This window comes from Chiloscyllium plagiosum, unplaced genomic scaffold (assembly GCF_037043375.1).
Source record: "Chiloscyllium plagiosum isolate Xiang-an unplaced genomic scaffold, Cpla_swu_hap1 HiC_scaffold_21, whole genome shotgun sequence".
In the NCBI taxonomy this organism is placed as follows: domain Eukaryota; kingdom Metazoa; phylum Chordata; class Chondrichthyes; order Orectolobiformes; family Hemiscylliidae; genus Chiloscyllium; species Chiloscyllium plagiosum.
The window spans coordinates 24,820,041-24,841,823 of NW_028270159.1; the positions used below are offsets into that span (position 1 = coordinate 24,820,041).

At 40.7% G+C, this 21,783-nt stretch overlaps 1 protein-coding gene across 3 annotated transcripts in view; it reads left to right on the plus strand.

Moving 5' to 3' along the window:
• scai (suppressor of cancer cell invasion) overlaps positions 1-21,783 on the plus strand; it is a 199,361-nt gene that overhangs the window by 53,479 nt on the left and 124,099 nt on the right. The gene's annotated exons all lie outside the window — the stretch shown is intronic.

A 21,783-nucleotide genomic window follows, 5' to 3' on the forward strand; every position in this document is an offset into this window, starting at 1 on the left:
TGGTGCTACAATTTGACTAGAAGTGGAAATCAGAATGTAATTTCATGCTGTCCAGCTTATTTGTAATGCAACATTTTCTGCTACTGAGAGCCATAGGCTTGTGTCTCCATATCTGGTTTCTATGCAGAGCAATATTGTTCAGCCAGCCAAAGCTGTGTAGTTCTCTGAATCTCTGCTCCAGACTGGAAGATGCACAAAGACAATGGGATTGACGATTAGGATCCAAGAGAGCCGCAGCATTGTGCAGAGTAAGAATGAGTGTGTTATTCAGACAGAACAATATCTGCAGTGCACAAGTGTCAGATAAAGCAACATGGTCAAAGACTTTGTGAATCTCATTCAATGGACCTGAGTTGCATAAAGTTCTCTTTCACTGACTCAAAATTTCATGATGTTGCTGAGGGCAGCATCCCCTATATAATCTCCATGCAAGTGCACCTGAATGGTTTGATTGTTATTTGATGTGGTTGCATGCAACAGTGAGGGGTAGACCAGTACCTTTGTGGGCCATCATTACGGTAGCAGAGTTAGTATGAGGCAGCAGAAAGAGGGTGGTACATACCCCATGCAGAGTGCAGAAGGTTATTAATCACTTTCCTGCATGATTGGGTATTCCTCTGGAAGTGGACACTGTTCTAACCTGGGCAGCAACTTCATACCTGGCTGCAGGGTCGTAGAGTCAGAGACGCCTATAGTGCAGAAAAAGGTCCTCCTGTTCATCGAATCTGCACCGGTCTGATGCCATTGTCTCCTGTCTGTCCTGCTGAATGAGGTGAACCATCTTCTGCCAGGACATTCAAGTCTCTTCTGGTGAACCTGGGTGCCAACTTGCCTCTCTGGGACAATTCTTTGGACACAGGGTCGATGAAGTACAGCTCATGAGTGCCACTTGACCTGGTGCACAGGGTATACAGCTGTGTTTTTGATGTGGCAGCAGGAATCCTGACAGGTTCCAGCAGCAGTGAGTGTTTCCATTGCTCGTGAGCTGTACATAGTGCAATGCCGTGGAAGCATGGCGCGTGCATAATGAGATGAGATGTGGGGAATTACATGAGCGAACTCGCTAGAGCTTATTGAGAGAAACCTTCTTTGAAACTCCCCAAAATTAACACTTGCTTATTTTTGGTAAAGTTCAGCCCTTTGTGTTTTTGTCTCCAGTATGTTTTTCAAGTGCCTGGGAAAGGTTTAGTGTAAAATTATCTCTACTACTACGGTATTTCAGGCCTGAATGCATCATTGTACAGTGTAGAGTCATAGGGATGTACAACACTGAAACCGACCTTATGGTCCAACTCATCCATGCCGACCAGATATCCCAATCCAATCTAGTTCCACCTGCCAACACCCATCCCATCTTCCACCAAACCCTTTCAGATACCCATCCAGATGTCTTTCAAATATTGCAATCGTATCAATTATATTTTTTCCATTTGTCACAATAGGCATGAACAGAGGTATCTATAGAACTCTGTGCTGTTGCTTAATATGTTATATCAGTTTTGTTGATTTGCACCAAGCACAACAGCTATTTAATATTTCTGTGGAACATTGTGCTAGATTATGCACTTAAGGAGCCCTTTTAACCCCAGGTTTAAAATATTGTATAGCGGATCATGCCAATCTATTGTGAGGAGTACTCAGGGTCTCTACCCAGTGTTCCTGTTCTATTTATGATGTCACAGTCGTGCATTTCAGTCAGCATGTAGTATCCTGGATACAGTAATAAATTGTGATGGCGTTTGGTAAAAGAGCATCATTACTGATTCCCATCATGTGAAATAATCTACACTTTTACAAGAAGAATTTTGTCAACAATCACCTGCATATATAATAGATTCTTTGTCAGAAAATCCTCCAGGCGACTTCACAGGGGTGTAAAACTTATGTTGACGTAAAGAAATTCTGGTGATCCAGAGCTTTTTTAAGAAGGTAGGTTCTAAGAAAGGTCTGACAGGATGAGGTGGAGGTGAAAAAAAATTGTTTTTATTTGAGAAGTGATTAAATTCTTGTTTCTTAATTCCTTTCACACAGAAAAACAGAAGAAAAATTAACTTGTTTGATCATACAGTGGGATTGAGTTGGGAATCCCTAAGTATTTTTTTTAGAAAAGTTGAATTTGATTTATAGATGGCTAAATATGCAAGAGTGTATAAAAAGAACCTCATAACAGACGAAATCCAAATGAAGTGATTATACTGTTGTGAAACCAGGGCCGTCACACTCACCTCACCCCTGGAATTCAGTTCTTTTGTCCATGTTTGAACCAAGGCTGTAATTACGTTAGGATCTGAGTGGCTCTGGCGGAACCGAACTTGGGCTTCACTGCGCAGGTTTTTGCTGAGCAGGTGCTGTTTAGTAGCACTGTTGGTGGCACCTTCTATCACTACTGATGGTTGAGAGTAGATAATGAGGTGGTGAATTGGTGAATTTTAATCAGCTACTTACATCTGTATTCATCTATTTTGTGGATTATATACTATAGTTCCTTACTTGCCATCTATTTTGACCCAGTGTAGGTAGTGAAAATCTGTGAAGCTGCAAGTTCCTCTTTTACTTGTCATAACATTAAAAATGAACTTGCACCTCAGGGAAAGTGTGATTTGTAATAAGGCATAACATTGACATTCATAATGCAACTAATGAAAAACTTGCATCAAAACTTGCATCCTAATCTCTCTCAAAAATCATTCCTCTATGCAGGAGACAGAATCTTCAATTTATTTAACATTTGAAATACACTAGGTTTCTTCTAACTTGATACTTTAATTATATAAACTCTAGCTTTTTAATTTATTGATTTTTAAAAAAAATTACTATGCAGATTATGCTGCCATGTCTATAAAACATCTCTAAGCATTTTACAAATAATTTATTTAAGTGCTATTTTTGCATTATAATGAACGTTACGCAAACAGATGCAACAGTGAACAATGGATGAGTGACCAGATAATCTGATTTTAATTATGTCAGTTGACAGCAAGCATTCTTGCATCCAAATAGTGTTGGAGGCTCTCTGACACACTGGAACCTTTGTTTAACACATGACTTTGAAGGAATATTGCTAAACATTATGTATACCGCTCCATAGCAGGATTTGAGCCCGCACCTCCTGATTCAGAAGTAGAAGAGTAATAATCTGTTCAGGCTGTACATTCAAGTTTAGCATTCAATGAAATCACAATTAGTTAGTGTGCCTATCATTCTAAGTTATTAACAAAGTGAAACTCTTGTGAAAGAATGTGATGGTTCTTTGTCCCAATTAGTGTTTTGGATTTGAGTGATCAGAATGGTATCAGTCATTCAGTCAGCTGGCAAATTTGTCCCAGGCAGCATTTTGGTCAATGTAATTGAATAGTGGAGTGGGGAACATTTATCTCCCTAACTGTGATGTGACAATCATAGACAATTTGAAAGTGTAATTAATTAAGCTTTTCTTAAAAGCAAAAATTTAATTCAAAATGACTAACCTGGCGTTTGGTTTCCAACTACAACTTTGATAAGTTACAAAACTAAATCAACATGATGCAGGTACAAAATATTACTAAATTGAAAGATGATTTTTGTGTGTTCTGGTTGTCTCATGGTAAGACTCATGTCTGATCAGAAAGTTGTAGATTCAAGTCCTGGTTCAGACTGAGTACATAGAGCCTACATAGAACAGTACAGAACAGGAACAGACTTTTCAGCTTACCATGCCTGTGCCAACCATGATGTCTTTCTAAACTAATGCCATCTGCCTGCACATCCTCTGTATCCCTCTATTCCCTGCCTGTTCATGTATCTGTAAAACACCTCTTAAACATTGCTGACATATCAGCTTCTGAAATCACACCACACCAGGTTATAATCCGACAGATTTATTTGAAATCACAAGTTTTCAGAGCATAGCTCTGTAATCTGGGGTCATATGATTTCTGATTTTGTCCACCCCAGTCCAACATTTGGCACTTCCATATCATGAAGAAGGATTCCTGAAGAAGGGCTCATGCCCGAAACGTCGATTCTCCTGCTCCTTGGATGCTGCCTGACCTGCTGCGCTTTTCCAGCAACACATTTTCAGCTCTGATCTCCAGCATCTGCAGTCCTCACTTCTCCTACTTCCATATCATATCAGCTTCTGCCACCTCCCTTAGCAGCACGTTTCAGGCACATACCATCCTCTGTGTAATTAAAAAAAAGTTTTTCCCTGACCTTAAACCCATGCCCCCTCACATTTGACATTTTTGCTCCTGAAAAAAGACTATTTACCATTTCTGCCTCTCAAATTTTATGAACTTCTGTCAGGTTACCCCTCAGCCTTTGACATTCTTGTGAAAACAATCCAAGTTTGTCTAACTTCTCCTTATACATGCTACACCCTAATCTAGGCAACATCCTGGTTTCTACCTCTCCAAAGCCTCCATAATAATCTTAGAGTGTGACCAGAACTGCACATAGTACTTCAGATGTGACCTAACTAAGGTCTACAGCTACAACACGATTTGTTTCAATGCCATGACCGATGAATGCTGTACATGTTCTTTATGACATTGACCACTTTTATGTTGCCACTTTCAGGAGCTATGGACTTGCACCCAACATGGAAACCAATGCTCCCAAAGACTGTCCCATTTACTGTATACTTTTCTCTTACTTTTGCATTCCCAAGATGCATCACCTTGCACTTGGCTGGATTAAACTCCATCTGCCATTTCGTCGCTCAACTTTTCAATTCATCTACATTCCTTTGATAACCTTCATCACTCTGCAACGCCACCAATTTCCATGTGACCCGCAAATTTACTCAACAGGCCATTTGGGAGGTCCCGACACTGATCCTTGCAGAACGCCACTAGCCACAGACCTCCATACAGATATAACCTCTTCACAATTAACTTCTGTCGTCTTTTATGTCCAAGCCAATTTTGTATCCAATTTTGTAACATAATTCAGGCTGACATTTCATCGCACTAGTGAGAGAATACTGAACTATAGGAGTCTTAGGTACACATTGAAGAAAATGGAGTCGCAGGTAGATAGGATAGTGAAGGCAGCATTTGGTATGCTTTCCTTTATAGGTCAGAGTATCGAGTACAAAAGTTGGGAGGTTATGTTGTGGCTGTACAGGAGATTGGTTAGGTCACTGTTGGAATATTGTGTGCATTTCTGGTCTCCTTCCTATCGGAAAGATGTTGTGAAACTGAAAGGGTTCAGAAAAGATTTACAAGGATGTTTCCAGGGTTAGAGGATTTGAGCTATAGGGAGAGGCTGAACAGGCTGGGGCTGTTTTTCCTGGAGTGTTGGAGGCTGAGGGGTGACCTTGTCGAGATTTATAAAATCATGAGGGGCATGGATAGAATAAATAGACATGTCTTTTCCCTGGGGTGGGGGAGTCCAGAACTAGAGGGCATAGGTTTAGGGTGAGAGGGGAAAGATATAAAAGAGACCAAAGGGGCAGCTTTTTCCTGCAGAAAGTGGTGCATGTATGGAATGAGCTGCCAGGGGAAGTGGTGGAGGCTAGTACATTTACAACATTTAAAAAGCATCTGGATGGGTATATGAATAGGAAGGATTGGGAGGGATTTGGGCTGGGTGCTGGTAGGTGGGACTAGATTGGATTGGGATATCTGGTCGGCATGGATGAGTTGGACCGAAGGGTCTGTTTCCATGCTGTACATCTCTATGACTCCATCACTCATACATGTGGTATTTGAAGAAGAACAATAAGGACTCCATATGTTCTAGACATATTTATCTCTCTATTAACATCATTAAAACGTATCAATTGGCCACTGTTCTTCTTTACTGTTTCTAGGACTTGGTGTATTCAAAATTGATAGCATTCTTTTTTGTTGCCTATATTATAATTGAAATTGAACTTTAGAAGAACAAAATTAGTTTTGGTTTTCTTTGAAGATATCTTGGTGGTTGTGGTTGGCAATGTATAAACACAAGTTTTTATTTTGTTTGACATGTCGAATATTTTACTCGCTGATGAAAATGTAGAACTTGGTTCCATGTGAGAGGCTGTGGCAAATAGCAGGGATACAACAAGATCATGTGTCTAAATATTGTTCAATATTGTAAAATATCAAGACATTTTTTGAGGTGTAACCAATGCACTTAAAAATGTAGATCTGTGTCAAAGAAAATGTTAGAAAGTTTGGCCAGAGGAGGATTTCACGGAGACTTAAATGGAGATCGAGTAGCTTAAGCAGGAAACTTCAGCATGTAGATTCTAGGTAGCTGATTTATAGCCACCAATGAAGAGATGGAGGCCAAAGGACAGTTGTTTAGCTGGAGTTGTGGTTGCCAGGATGGAGGAAGTTATGGATTAGGAGAGGCAAGAGCATAAAGGGAGTAAATGTTTTTCATTTTTTTTACAATTGGAGATATTGAACTGGGAATCTTTTGTAGGCCAATAAGAAAAGAACAATTAGTGACCAGTATAAGATGATCCAACACGGTTTTGGATCATTTGTATTTTAGGAAGTGGAGGATGGTCAAGATAGGCTTTGGAGCAGTTATTGAAAAGTTGTGAAGGCTTGAGGGTTTGGCTTTTGCTGTACATTTAAGTGCCGATTGTGCCAGTGTTATTGTATAGCCAAGCGAACACAAGCTATCATTTATTTATCGAATGAAATTGAAGAGAAAAGTACGATTTTGTGGCAGGTGGAAATTAAATCTGTACTCCTCACCGTTAGTCAAGCAATAGGAGAAAGATAAGTTGCAATAAAATGAGAATACATTGCAGGATTGAGTAGATGAGGAAGACACATTAATTTATAAAATAACCAAATGTGACTTGAAATATTGTAGGATGTCTTTTGTTGGTGCAGTTATAATGATCCCAAAAGGGGGGGACAAAAGGTGAGATTGCATTTATTAATGTAATTCTGTATTTTTCTTAATGCAATTAGAAATTGTGTAGTTTCTTTCATTTATAGGATGGTTATTTTATTAATGGAAGGATCCAAGAGTATTAAATTTTTATTTTGCTAAGTGGTTAGCACTGCTGCCTCACAGCGCCAGAGACCTGGGTTCAATTCCCACATCAGGCGACTGACTGTGTGGAGTTTGCACATTCTCCCCGTGTCTGTGTGGGTTTCCTCCGGGTGCTCCGGTTTCCTCCCACAGTCCAAAAATGTGCAGGTTAGGTGAATTGGCCATGCGAAATTGCCCGTAGTGTTAGGTGTAGGGGTAAATATAGGGGAATAGGTCTGGATGGGTTTCGCTTCGGCGGGTCGGTGTGGACTTGTTGGGCTGAAGGGCCTGTTCCACTCTAAGTAATCTAATCTAAATGAGCCTGACACTGATTTTAGTGTGTTTGTAAACTTTGGATGGAAATTGATTTTCTAAAATTTGTTACCTCCGTGATCAATACTCCAGCATTCAACATAAGTGGGAGCGGGTGGAGGTATAAATTTACCCCCGAAAGGCCCCAGAATGTGCAGGAAAAATAATCAGTCTCGTGGCAACCAAACAAAACGCGTTGCCCCCAACATAGAACTGGCAGAAGCTGTGAAGAGTTATTTCTCTTCCATGTTTGTTCGCTGATACTTGGATATCTCAAACCTAGAGCCTTTGATTAGAGGAACAACAAGAAGGTGAATGGATGTGATCGGCAAGTTGAACAGTTGACACAGGAATTTGCAGGGCTGCAGGTGGAGTACTGGTGATTTGTATGTGGGTAGACAGAGGTGGGGTTAAAATGAGCTATACCCTCATCACTGTGTGAAAGGTATATTGAATGTGATAGCAGAAACATGTGTCAAGTATTTTGGAAAACCTTTTCATTGCTCCTTAGAGTCATAACGTCATAGAGGCGTACAGCATGGAAACAGACCTTTTGGTCCAACTCGTCCATGCTGAACAGATATCCTAAATAAATCTAGTCCCATTTGCCAGCATTTGGCCAACTCTTCCTATTCATATACCCATCCAGATGCCTTTCAAATGTGTAATTGTAGCAGCTCCTCCACTGCAGTACACTTTACATGAAAAGGTTGTCCCTTAAGAGTGCATCTAAGAAAAATTACTTATGTCCAGAAATACTTGAACTTGAACTCAAACAGCAAAGGCAGTAGCTGTACAGATTCACTGCTGTGCGAGACAGGAGTGGAGGTTTCTTTCTTTCGCTGACCATGTGGTCCCTGCCTTTACTCTCTTTCTCCTTTTTAAAGTGCTGTTGTTTTGATTTTTTTTCCTTCAAAGTTCCAAAACAATGCAACAGCTTTTAAAACAGTAATTACCGCTCCTGGAATTTAAGGAAATCTCCTCCAGCACCTAAAATACCTCAAAGGTGCAGCTCTTACAGCCACAATTTTTCCCTGGCCTCCATCTTGGATTACCCAGAATCCCTGAGTTGTCTTTGCTAATTTAAATACCAGAGTGTTGAGGAAGTTAATGCACCCCTCACATGTTGTAGCTTTAAGTTTAATAGAGTGTGATACTTATTGAGAATATTGCTGAATTCTAATATGATTTTTAAAAAGTTTTTAAAAAAAAATAGAAGCAAAATATACTGTAAATACAGTAGAACTTTGATTATCCGAACGAGACGGGCGGGGAGTATTTTGTTCGGATAATCAATCATTCGGATAACTGATTTGATTGTAAACAACTGGTAATTTGAGTGCTGGTTATCCGAATGTTTTGGTTATCTGGCAATGCATGTCATAATGCCGTTTAACCGATAACTGATCTATTGTAAACAAGTGGTAATTTGAGTGCTAGTTACCGATTTCTTGATTATCAGGCAATGTGTGCCAAAATGCTGTTTAATTGATAACTGAATGCTGAGTTGCCTAATGCCGTTTTTATGGGACCTTGAGATCTTGTTCGGATAATCCGAAATTTGGATAATTGAGGTTATACTGTGTATTACATATATATTGGGGCGGCATGGTGATTCAGTGGTTAGCACTGCTGCCTCACAGTGCCAGGGACCTGGGATAGATTCCACGCCTGGGTGACTTCTGTGTGGAGTTTGCACATTCTCCCCGTATCGTTGTGGGTTTCCTCTAGGTGCTCCGGTTTCTTCCCACAATCCAAAGATGTGCAAGTTAGGTGGATTGGCAATACTAAATTGCCCATTGTGCCCAGGGATGTGTAGTTTAGGTGGGATTAGCATGGGAAATGCAGAGTTGCAGGGATAGGGTAGGGGTGATCTGGGTGGGATGTTCTTCGGAGGGCCAGTGTAGACTTGATGGGCCTAATGGTATGCATCCACAATGAGGATTCTATATACAAACCTGATTTGTTTGGATAGCATGTAAATCAATACTTTTCATTGTATCTTAGTATATGTGACAGTAATCAAATCAAATCATTCTCCTTTTGTGAGGCCAAGAACCTTATATGTCAGCACATCACCTGACAAAGGTGTTGGTGATACTTAAAAGTCCCCAAAAATAAAAAGATACCTAATGAGAACTTTTCAAAAAAGCCTTGGACGATTCAGCAGCTCAGGCGCACATTTGACCCTGAATCACTCCATCAGGTCAGTGACCTCTGCCTCAACGTCCGGGCCCCCACACCCCTTTGCTATCTAATGCCTAATGTTTGGGGGTACATTAGTGGGACCAGTCTCTGTTTTGGTGGTGGTGGTGGGGGGGAGGGTGCAGAGAAACTCAGCAGACCAGGTAGTAACTATTGAGAGAGAAAGTGTTAACATTTCAACTCCCTCTGTTTCTTATTCCACAGATGGTACCAAATTGGAGATTCTCCAGCATTTTCTGTGTTTTTGAACCTGTGGTGTTTTGCTTCTACTTGAAGTAATAATGCCAAGAATCCCAGCTACCTTTCTATTACTCTCCAGAAATGGAAATCTCCTTAATTAACAGGCACTCTTTTAGCTGCCTTTTCTTTTGAAAGGCTATGGTGAATTAATCCTAATCACTGACTTGGTTACTTGGTTTTATTGCAGTGTTCAATGAATCTGTGACGGAAAAAGCATCCTGTCACATACTTCTGACCTTGGAGCATGAATAAAACAATGAAACACAGTTTGCTAACAATGCAGAGAAATTTTTATTTCTTTTATCAAAACTTAAACTGTATCATCTGATAATCTACTTGAACTGAATGGTGGGAACAGGTTCTACTACTTGATCCTATCCTGATTTCTTAAACAAACACTAGCATTCTTATTGCCCTCTTGTGAACCTATTGCCCAGGCCCAGATAATTTGTTTATGTAAGTACCAAGCTTAGGTTTGCCAATTGGTATCCAACTTTTTTCAGGATCAGAAATCGCTTCTAGTAAGATTACATGCTTTGCTATTACTGAGAAAGCAATTTTAATGATGGAAAGATGTCTTTTAATCAATTTGCACTTTAGATATGAAAAATTGAATAAACGTTTTATTCAAATGTAAGCACTGAGAAAACTTCTGTATCTCTGATAATTATGCTTTGATTATGATTAAATGCTTTGATCATGATTGAATACTTTGGAGCTAGATGAAGATATAAGACTAGAAGATGTGGGAGCAGAATTGGGCCATTTGACCTAATATGTATGGTCCGCCATTCGATCATGGCTGACGTGTTTCTCAGTCCCATTGTCTTGCCTTTTACCTGTCGCCCTTGATCCCTTAGACAATAGGGAACCTGTCTATCTCTGACTTAAATACAGTAAATGACTTGGCATCCGCATCCTTCAGAGACTGAGTTCCACAGATTATTCACCCTCTGGCTGAAGAACACATCTGTGTTCTAAAGAGTCACCCCTTTTACTCTGAGGCTGTGCCCTCGAGTCCTGGTCTCTCCTACTCATAGGAACATCTTCTCCATTCCCACGCATCCAGGGCTCTCCATATCCTGTATGTTTCAATGAGATTCCCCCATTCTTTAAGCTCCATTGAGTACAGACACTGATTCCTCAACCTCTCATCTGACAAACCGTTCATCCCTGTGACCTTTCTCATAAACCTCCTCTGGTTTTCCCCTCCAAAGCTATCACATCCTTCCTTCGATATGGGGCCCAAAACTGTTCACAGTATTCCAAAAGTGGTCTGACCAGAGCCTTCGACAGCCTGAGCAGTACATCCTTGCTGCTGTCTTCTCGGTGTCTTGAATTGAACGCCAACAATGCATTTGCCTTTCTAACTGCCAACTGAAACTGCATGTTAACCTTAAGGCAATCCTAAACTAGGATTCCCTCGTCCCTTTTGTGCTTCAGATATCTGAAGCCTTTCCACATTTAGAAAATAGTCTACACCTCTATTCTTCTGACCAAAGTACACAACCTCACACTTTTCCCACATTGTATTCCACCTGCCACTTTTTTTAACACACACTCATACCATGTCCAAGTCTTTCCACTTCCTCAACATTCCTTCTCCCTCCACCTATGTTTGTCATCTGCAGACCTAGCAACAGTGCCCTCAGTTTCTTTGTCCAGATTGTTAATCTAAATGCGTGAGTAGTTATGGATCCAACGCAGACTCCATGTAGAACTCTATTAGTCAATAGCTGCCATCCTTAAAAAGAACCTTTTTAACCTGACTGTCTGCCTTCTGCCAGTCAGCAACTCCTCTATCCATGCCAGTACTTTTCCCCTAGTAGCATGAACACTTATTTATCAGTCTCCTGTGCAGCACCTTGTCAGAGGTCTTCTGGAAATCCAAATCGATCACATCTACTGACTCTCCATTGTCTAACTTCTTGTTACCTCAAAGAACTCCACCAGGTATTTCAGGTATGAACTCCCATTGACTAAGCCGTGCTGACTCAGCCTTATTTTACCATGCAAATCCAAGTAATCTGCAGTCTCATCTTTACTTGACTCTAAAATCTTACCAATGACTGAGGTCATTTCACATATAAAAGGATAAGAATCATATTTTTGCATGCTATGAGCATGGCAATTAATTGTGTGTACGTGGCAAAAATTACTTTTACAGATTTGAAGGCTGAAGGGTCTCTCACATACTGTATGATTCAATTAAAGCACTTGCAAGATCAACAGACTCTTCGGGAGAATATCATCTTCACTTAATCAGTGATTTGTGGTGCAGCATTTGAGTTAGTGTTGTTTTAATGGTGTTAAATCTTCTTCAAGTCTGGTTTCAACAAAGTGAGAATCCTTAATTATGTGCTCTAATTTACTCTGAGAACATGCTTCAACACAACTGCGTCCAGTCATAATGAGCTGAAACTGGAGCTCATGTTATATTATCACCTAGCTCCTGCAATTTTTGTATGTAACCTCTTTGAAGAGCGCAATTTTGGATGTGTGCCATTTCACTCTGTGGAATCCATTGTACAGTTGAACTTAAAAATAACAATGCAAAAATAAAAATTAATATGCCACTTTGTCATCTATACTTTGTTACTTTTTTCAAATTCTTAACTTTTTATTTTTATCATAGTGCAACTTGTTTATATTTGCCTTTATATATTAAAAGTCAGACCTGGCTTAATTACAACACTATTGATTGAAACTCCCTTTCAGAGACTTGAGCACATAATTCAGACTGATTTCACTACAACATTATTGGAGTTACTGTCATTCAAATGACTGTCATTCACTAAATGAAAGCCTTTTTTTTCCCATTTGGTAAAATTTTGCATTGCACTTATCAAACAAAAAGTCAGAGATTTTTCTGCTGAATGCTCTGAGAAATATTTATTCCTCATTCAATATCGCTTTCATATATGAAGAAACATATGTTCAAATATCTTCTTGTGAGACCTTCCTGTGTGTAAAATCAGCTGCTGCATGTTCTAAACGAAACAGTAACCATACTTCAGAGATATTTCATTGGCTTCAAAGCCATTCTGTAGTTGTGAAAAGCATGCGTATAAATATAAGTTCTTTTGATGTAGCTTTTAATTTTAAATGTTTTTTTTTATCAGGGATGATGATTAATTCTGTTCTGTTAATGTTTAGTTCTCTGAAATTGCCTTAAGGTATCAGTGTTTAGAAAATTGATTTGGTCATGTTTGTAAAACCTTGAGGGAATTCTGAGCATTGCAATACTTTTTTTTGGGCTTAAGACTATTTGTTTGTTTATTTGTATAAATGATCAATCCACTATTTTCTTGGCTTGTTTTGTAGTTTAAAATGATTCTTATTATGCTTAGAAAATTTTTATTGGTAACTTTTGAAATGTGGTTATTACATAGAAATGATGATCCTTTTGTGTTGTGATTGTGTTGAGAGTAGTTTTTTTGTGCTTTATGGGTGACTTGTTCATTGGTAGTTAAGTTCCATCTTTGTACTTATTTTCCTATTTCACACAGGAGGTTTTGCTTTTCCTGAATGTTGCTTTCATCCAAAGCATTTTTTTAAAAGTTTAAATCCCTGATGCATTTTTTAATTAAAAATTCCCCTGTGCTGCAGTCCAATTGAACGGATTCAATCTTTACTGTACTACTGGCTCAGTCGTAAGTTGGGATGCCTGGCTGGAAAAGAACGTCATTTACTGTTGAACCAAAGTAGAGCTACTACCCATGCCATACATAGGCTAGAGTCTGGTGCTGGAAAAGTGCAGCAGGTCAAGCAGCATCGAGAAGCAGGAGAATCAGGAATGAAAGGCTTATGTGGGGTAAATATTTGGGGGGGGTGGGAAAGTCATTCAGTTGTGTGAATTAGCACTTCCCAACATAAATAAAGAGAAAAAGAATGCAGATCCAGGGATGGGTTTGCAGAACTGTCAGCCCCTGACTGGGGCTAGCCTATGTATAAGCCCTTGAAGCATAAACACTTCATCAGGAATGAAGGGCTTATGCTTCAAGAGCTTAAACATAGGCTAGCCCCAGTCAAGGGCTGACAGTTCTGCAAACCCATCCCTGGATCTGCATTTCTTTTCTCTTTATGTATATTAGGAAGTGCTAATTCACACAACTGAATGACTTTCCCACCCCCAAATCTCCCCAGTGACTGTTAGGACACCCAGGCACATATCCATGGAAGAGGGGCAGACTGCAGCAGATATGTCCCCCTCCACAGCCTGCTGCCCTGGACCTGTTGATAGCCAGCCTAATAAGGTCCTTTGCTCTGCCCACACCCCTCTCCATTGGATGCCCAAAGGTCAGGAACATAGGGCTGAATTGCAACCAAAAACACAACAAAAGATTTTTCAAATAATTAAGAGGTGTTCTAAAGCCCACAACCAATATATACAGGGTCTGCATTTTTAATTTTTTTTCTCCCTTTATCCAGAAGTGCTGAGTGAGTGACTTTCTCCACCCCCAACGTTAACATTTTTTTTCCTTTTAAAACTGCCACCATTTAGATGCAAAGACTGTTAAGGGCAATGCAAAAATAGGAAAGAGGTAGGGAGAGACAAAAGGGGCTAAATCAAGGTGGACTTGGATGGGAAAATAAAGTATGTCTCCCGCCTGGATGGGTTTTTTTTTCATATCCAGACTTATTAATGCACACAGATAAGTGGCTTTCCCACCACCAAATCACCCATGACACACAATTGTTTTGCTTTTTTAAAAATTACTATCCACCACCAGTAAAAAACACCTGTATCGCCAATTCAATATTTACATGCAAATCCCATTATGGGTAATACAAACCATCAAAATTGAAGGGGGTTGGGTCTGTTTTTTTACCTTTCTTCTTACTAGAAGTTTTATTACACAAAATTAAGCAACCTTCCCATTATCAAAATCACTGATTTTTTTTTGAAAAAAACTATTATCAACTACCAGTAAAAACATCTATGTAAGTATTGAATTGGTGACATACAAAGCCTAATATGGGAAATGCAAACCATCAAAAGTGATCAGGGTGTGTTTGCTTTTTTCTCTTTTATACTCTGAAGTGCTATTATGCACAAATGACTGATCTTCCCACTGTGCAAATCGCTGTGACTGTTTTTTGTTTTGATTTGATTTTTGTTTTGTAAAATACTAACCACCACCACCCATGCAGCTAATTAAATATTTACATGCAAATCTTGTTAAAGGCATTGAAAATCATCAAAAGTGAAGGGAGGAATAGGAAGAAAGGGAAGAGGTCAAATCAAAATAGAATTTATGGGAAAATAAAGCACTGTATCCCCCACAATGCCCACCTCTCTCTAAAGACATCAAGAGCATTGATGGACACGTCATGCTTCTTCTCCAATGACACCCTGACACAAAAACATAACTAAGGAAGAGTGGATCTGCTTTTTTTTTAGAATTTTAAACTATTTTTCTAATTAACCTGTTCAGAGATGTTATTACACACCACTGGAGCAGGTGGGACTTGAGTATAGGCCTCCATGTTCAGGAATAGGGACTCTATGACTCAGGTCATTAGTTCTAGCTGGGCAGGCCATTGTTATCAAGGGAACTCATTCAACAAACTCCTTTGGGAAATTAATTATTGATTTACCATGGGTCTTAAAGAGGTCATAACATCCCTCCCCTTCTGAGTCAGAGGTGCCCCCGCACCATCCATGTTCCTTTCACAGACTATATTTCCCTCCAGGAAAACCATCGACTCCGTTGTTTTCCTTGGAGTTAGAGCCCCTTTTTATCGCTTTCACCTACTCTTCAACATGTTACAATCTGTCCTTGGCGATTCTGTACCGGAGGAATGTTACCTCGTTTACCTGGAATTCACGTTTTTTCCTTTTTTAAAAAAAAAGCTGAATGCTAACACAGAAAAATGCCCTATGATCTCATCCAAACTTTCTGTTCCTGAGCTCCTGAGATTAATATGTAATCCAGATAGACTGCCATTCTGGGCACCTTTTGTAGAATGTTTTCTATTACCCTTTGAAAGATGGCACAGGTCAAATATACCCCAAGGTGCAAGCAAGTGTACTTAGTCCTTTTATGTCTTATCATAATTTATCTTCTGGATTCCAGTTGGAGATAGGCACAGCAAATATTCAATTTCGAAAGTGTGTAACCCCCAGCCAGCTTTTCATAATTCTGTGCGTAACATAGGGTATCTGTCCAAGCAGGGAACTTTTTTTTTTGATTGTCAACTCATTATCCCCATACAGATGGACCAAGTTGCCAGATTTTACAAATGAGACTACTGGCATGGCCAATTCCACAAAATGTACTGGGTGCATTATGCCAAATTCCTCTAGACTTTCCAATTATGCCTCAACTAGGCATGTAGGGCAATAGCAAACAGTGGTGCATTGAACAATTTAAGTTGGGCCTCTGGATCAACATAGATTTTGGCTTTGGTATCTTATCTTCCGGAGGCCCTCTTGGAACACTTCAGGACACTTCCCAATGACTTCATGATAGGTCACCGGTACCCATCTGTTGCCAGCCTTTTTGTAAAAGATTGGGACTTGGCCCTTGTACTGCAATTAAGGGGAGTTGGACTATTTTGTTGTCCATGTGTAACTCTGGCTACAATAGTCCCAACAACATAATCATGGAAGAGGGGCAGGCAGTCAGCTAAACTCACCCCCTCCATTCCCTGCTGCCTGGACCTATTTATAGTCAGCTAGGCCCAAGAGCAGACTCAGGAGGAGATCCTCCGACCTGCCACAATGCGTCCCCAAAGATCAGTAGCATGGAGCTGAAGTACAACCGAAATCAGAGGAGAAGGTCCTTGAGGTAACTAGAAAGGGCCTCTGTCTGTTTTTTTTTAGTCTCCTCTGGAAAGGGGGGGTGGGGGGGATGAAGAAAAAGAAAACTCTCCTCCTCCAAAACAGAGTTATCAGCAGGAACACACTGACTGTAGCACCAGCCAGCACAGAGTCATTCCCCTGAACTGAGGTAGTTTGAAATCTTTGTTAATATTTCTCTTGTTTTGTCCTTTTTTTTTTCTCTTACCCCCCACACTACTGCCTAACTGTGGTAGTGCTTACATTTTCCCCAGCACCCATGCTGTGTGTGTGCAGATGTGAGACACAGTGAAACACAACAGGTGTACAAATCTTTATTCAATTTCCACCATCCGGAAGAAAGGAAATACCCAAGTGGCCAGTAACAAGCAATGCCCTTCTCGGAGGGCAGTGCTGCGTGAACAAACAGTGAAGGGGAGGGCAGGGATTAACTCAAAATAGAGTTGGAGGGAAAAATGATACACTCCACCTTTCGCTCGGTCTGTTTTATAAAGGATTGTGGTGAAACGATCCCTTGGTAACAAGCAATGGCTGATGATCTGTATAATGAGATTAAAGGGGTTTTAAAGGGGTTATCACCAGTCCACTGTGAAATAACACCGCATTGGTATCCCATCACTAAGTCACCCTTTATTTGCACATAGGAAGTCCTTGATAGTGATCCAGCTCCTTCAGAGCTAACTGAGTGTGGGGATATTTGACACTCTTGTTTTTTTTTCGTTGTTTTTTGTTTTTCTTTCCTTTTTTTTTAGTGCTAACCACTGTGCCACCGTGCCGCCACAATTTCCTGGTTATATTTTTTCCTTTTTTACCCCCACACTACCACCTAAGTGCGATAGTGCTTATTTTTTCCCCCAGCACCCATGGTGTGTGTGTGCAGGGGTGAGACACAGTGAAAGACACAAAGTGCACAAATCTTTATTCAATTTCCACCACCAGGAAGATAGGAAAACACCCGGGTGTCCAGTGACAAACACTGCCCTTCACATCAAAGGGCAGTGCTGTGTGATCAAAACAGTGAAGGGGAGGGTAGGGACTAAATCAAAATAGAATTGGAGGGAGAAATGATGCACTCCACTCCCTGCGGCGCCCACCTCTCCCTGAACAACTCCAGGGTGTTGGTGGACACCGCGTGCTCCTTCTCCAAGGACACCCGGGCTCTAACGCAACCGCGGAGACACTCTTGTTTTTATCTGTTAGCCAGGGCTATCTGATAGGGCAGTTCAATCTGAACTCATTCTGAGAGATCCACCTGGCTAACCTCATTATAATCACTACAATCCTCTCCCTCTGAGTCAGAGGACATCGGCCAGTTCTTTTCTGTGTAGCTGTTTCTGTGGGCTTTTTAGGACTGTGTCAGGTTCCTCTGACTCTGCCTCAGATACGGGCAGCATGTAATGCACAGTAGCTCGCCTCTCACATCTCTGGCATCTCAGAAGAAATTCATCTCCTCTTCAGACAACAAAGGTGTCAAGGCGGTGACATCTGCCCTGTCCATCTGTATCTCTGGTGTCTTCAACACTTGACAGAGGGAGAACCCACTGGTTCCGCCAGCCTTTCTGACTCTTCTGAGGAACCGGACATGTTTTGTTCCCATCCCGCTTGCGAGTTTGTAGCTTTCGTATGGTCCACATGCTTGTTCAGGACCTTGGCGCCTACCTGAACTTTATACTGGACCTCGCCTCACATCAACCTTACCTCTTATTCATTTTAGTGGTTCCTGAATCAAATTTCATCACCTGAAGTAAAGTGTCTGTCTCACTTAGTAGAATCTTGTGTTCAGCATCGGCATTCCTGATGCTGTTTCACCCTCATTCTCCCCATGTCTGGGAAGGTCAGATTTAACATGGTGTGGATAGCTCAGTTGGAGCTTTCCCTGTAGTATGAGGGGTGGTCCTGTAATCAAATAGGAACCAAGATCGTTTGGTATCTAGTGAAGCTGTGGGTTGTTTCTTTAAGCCTGCCTTCAAACTTGGAACTGCTTTATCTGATGATATGGCATTGTCCTTAAATGACAAATGCCATTCGACTTTAAGAAATACTCAAATTCCATACTGGTAAACGATAGCCCATTATCTGTGACCAACACTTCTGGGAGTCCATGTGTTGCAACAGTGTCGAAGATGATGGCGGAGTAGAATGCTTCAGAATGCGCCAGCTCTGTCCATTTCCTTTTTTTTCCCCTCTTCTTTTTTTAAAAAATTCCTTGTCTCTTCTTTGTTATCCCAGCCACAGACCTCTGACTCAGCATAGACCAGTGAGGCAACCTCCCAGACCGGTAGGGTGACCTTCTGGCCTGGTATGGCCTCAGCATGGACTTCTGGTCTTGAGGTGATTCCTCAAAGCGGGGTCTCAATGGCTAAGGACTTAAGAAATTCCAACTTTATTCTTTGTTTTCCTGCTTAAAACTAAGAAGGTGTCACTGTACTATAGTTATATGTTTAACTTTTAACTTTGTTTTTTTCATTCTACCTTGTTCTTATGATTCTTTACCTAGGCACTTGAACCTAGGATGGCATTTTGTCTGGTGACATTATGTACACATGACAATAAAATCAAATGAAATCAATTCAATATGAATGCAGTTTCTCTATCATCGTTCCCCATGTTTGACAAATGATCTCTCTGCGCATCAAATTATTTTGAGTGGGCGTCCGTAATGACCAAGAACATTGAGTCCATGAAGGGACCTGTATAATCGACATGTAATTGAGCCCAAGGTTTATGTAGCTATTCCCATGAATGTTAGGCTGCTGGTGGCAGTAGTCTTTGTCCTTGTCGGCACTCTGGGCACTGCCCCACCAATGCAGCTATGTCAGTATCCAATTCTGGCCAGCATAGATTCATAGAATCATCCAGCATGAAAATATTTATTTTGGAAACACCTTGATCAGCCTATTGGAATTCAGCCATTATCTGGTGGCTACCATTGTTTGGGACCTCGCTCTTGCTTTCCAAAATAATGTGCCATTCTCGACTGTGTTCTGGTCTCTCCAGGTCCAAAAGGTTTCAATTCTGTTTTGACAACCCTTTGGTTTTCTGTATCCCTACCAACTGTTTCAGTCTGATATTGCCAACTATGATTGTGTGCAGAAAATATAAAACCATTATGGACTCTTCCAATACTGGTACCACCGGTTGTTTATCACCAGTGGAAGGCAGCTCCTTGCATCCGCATTTGCTTCTTGGCCTCCTAGATGATGTTCCAACTTGTAATCGTATGCACTTGCTATTAGAGCTCACTGCTGAATTTGGCCTGAAGCTACAGGCAACTCTGCCTTGTCCCCTTTAAGTAGACCTAGTAAGGTTTATGGTCCATTACTATTAGTAACTTACACCCATAAAGGTTTCGTGGAACTTCTCAAATCTAAATATGACTGCCAAACTTTCCTTCTCTGTCTGGGCATATCTACGCTCTGCATTAGCTCAAGTACTGGATGCATTTTTATTGGGTGTTCCTTTCCATTGGGTCAGCTATCAGCTAATACTACCCTGTATTACCCTGCCGTACAGGGAGGCATGACATGTCAATACCAGGTTTCGCTTGGGATCATAGTGTGCCAACACCTTTTTGAGGATGATAGCTGTTTCTTCATTTCCCTAACGGCTATTGCTTAGCTATACGACCATGTCCAAGTCTGACCCTTGTTTAAAAAAAATGGATGTAAAGGTGCTAGGATGGAGGCCAGATTATGTATAAACTTCCTGTATTAATTCATGAGTCTAAGGAAATTCCTTACCTCTAGTATGAACGTGGGAGTCAGGTTACCTTTGATTGCCCTCATTTTATCTTACAATTGGTATAACCCAGTCTTGTTGACTAGCCCAAGTAGGTGACATGGGATGCCTGGAACACACATTTTTCCTGCCTGGGAGAAAGGTTTAAGTGCTATATCCAAGTTCTGTAAGTGCTCCTTATTGGTCCTCCCTGTTATTGACACTTTATCTAGATAAATAGCAACCTGGGATAGACCTTGTAGAATGTGCACCATCTCCACTGAAAAATTGCACAGCCTGACAGTATCCAAAATGGCAGTTTCATATATTGGTACAAACCCTAAAATATATTAATTATGGCATACTTTTGGGAATCCTAATCAACCTGCAATTGCATGACTCATGTCCACCTGACCCTCTGCCAGTTTTGTGTATATATCCTCTATGTGAGTGGGTATTTATCCAGCTGTGAAAAGTCATTTAACGTTTGTTTGAAATCCCCATGTAGGTTGGTCGACCAATCTTGCTTCACAATTAATATGACCAGTGCTGCCCATTTCACAAAGTGATCTGATGATTGCCTTCTGATTTCTGCCTCTGGTTTTACCAGTAAGGTAGTGGCACTGATGGGCCTTGCAGAATTGTGCAATTGCATCATTAGTCCCACGTACCAGATGGTCTCTCAACATCTTAAGGGTTAAACAAAAGTCACATGCCTCTGTCAGTTGTTAACCTGGTAAAAAGTTCTGATATGAATTCCCCTCGTTCTTGAACGGCCATCTAAAACTGTGATAGCATCTCAGAATTTGCGGAGGCTTGGGATCATTGTATTCCTTAACTAAATCCATCAACTCTTGAAAGGCTTTAGTATCTGTCGCCTCAGGAAAACTTAGGCTCCTAATAACTGAAAAAGCAGTGGGTCCACGAGCTGTCACGAGAATTACTTATCACTTTTCACCTGCCCCAATGTCATTTGCCTGGAAAAAATAATGCATTGTTTCCACATATTGCGCCAAGTCTTCGACTCCAGGATCAAACAATTCAAGCTTCTCAAATAATGACATGATTCCAGAAATGCTTATTCCAACTTAAGGATTTCTTCAAGAACAAGCTTTACTCTCATGCCACTGAAGTAACTCCACCTGGGCTGGTATACTGTCACCAAGTCAACCTTTATTTATACATGGAAAGTTATTGACTCTGATCTAGCTGCTTCAGAGCCAGTTCTCAGTGTGGAGATGTCTTTTTTTTTCCTATCAGCCAGGTCTCCCTAATTAGACCAGATTTAACAGTTCCTGTTCTGTAGGAGCAAATTACTGTAAATGCTGGAGATCACAGTGGGTCAAGCAACATCCATGGAGAGAGCAAGCTAATGTTTAGAGTCTAGATGCTGCATCTAGGGTAATTTAGACTCTAACTGTTAGCTTGCTCTTTCTTTGTGGATGCTCCCTGACCTGCTGTCATCTCTAGCATTTGTTGTTCTCAAATTTATATTCTGTGATATCCATTTGGCTGACCTCATTACAATCACTGCACCTTGG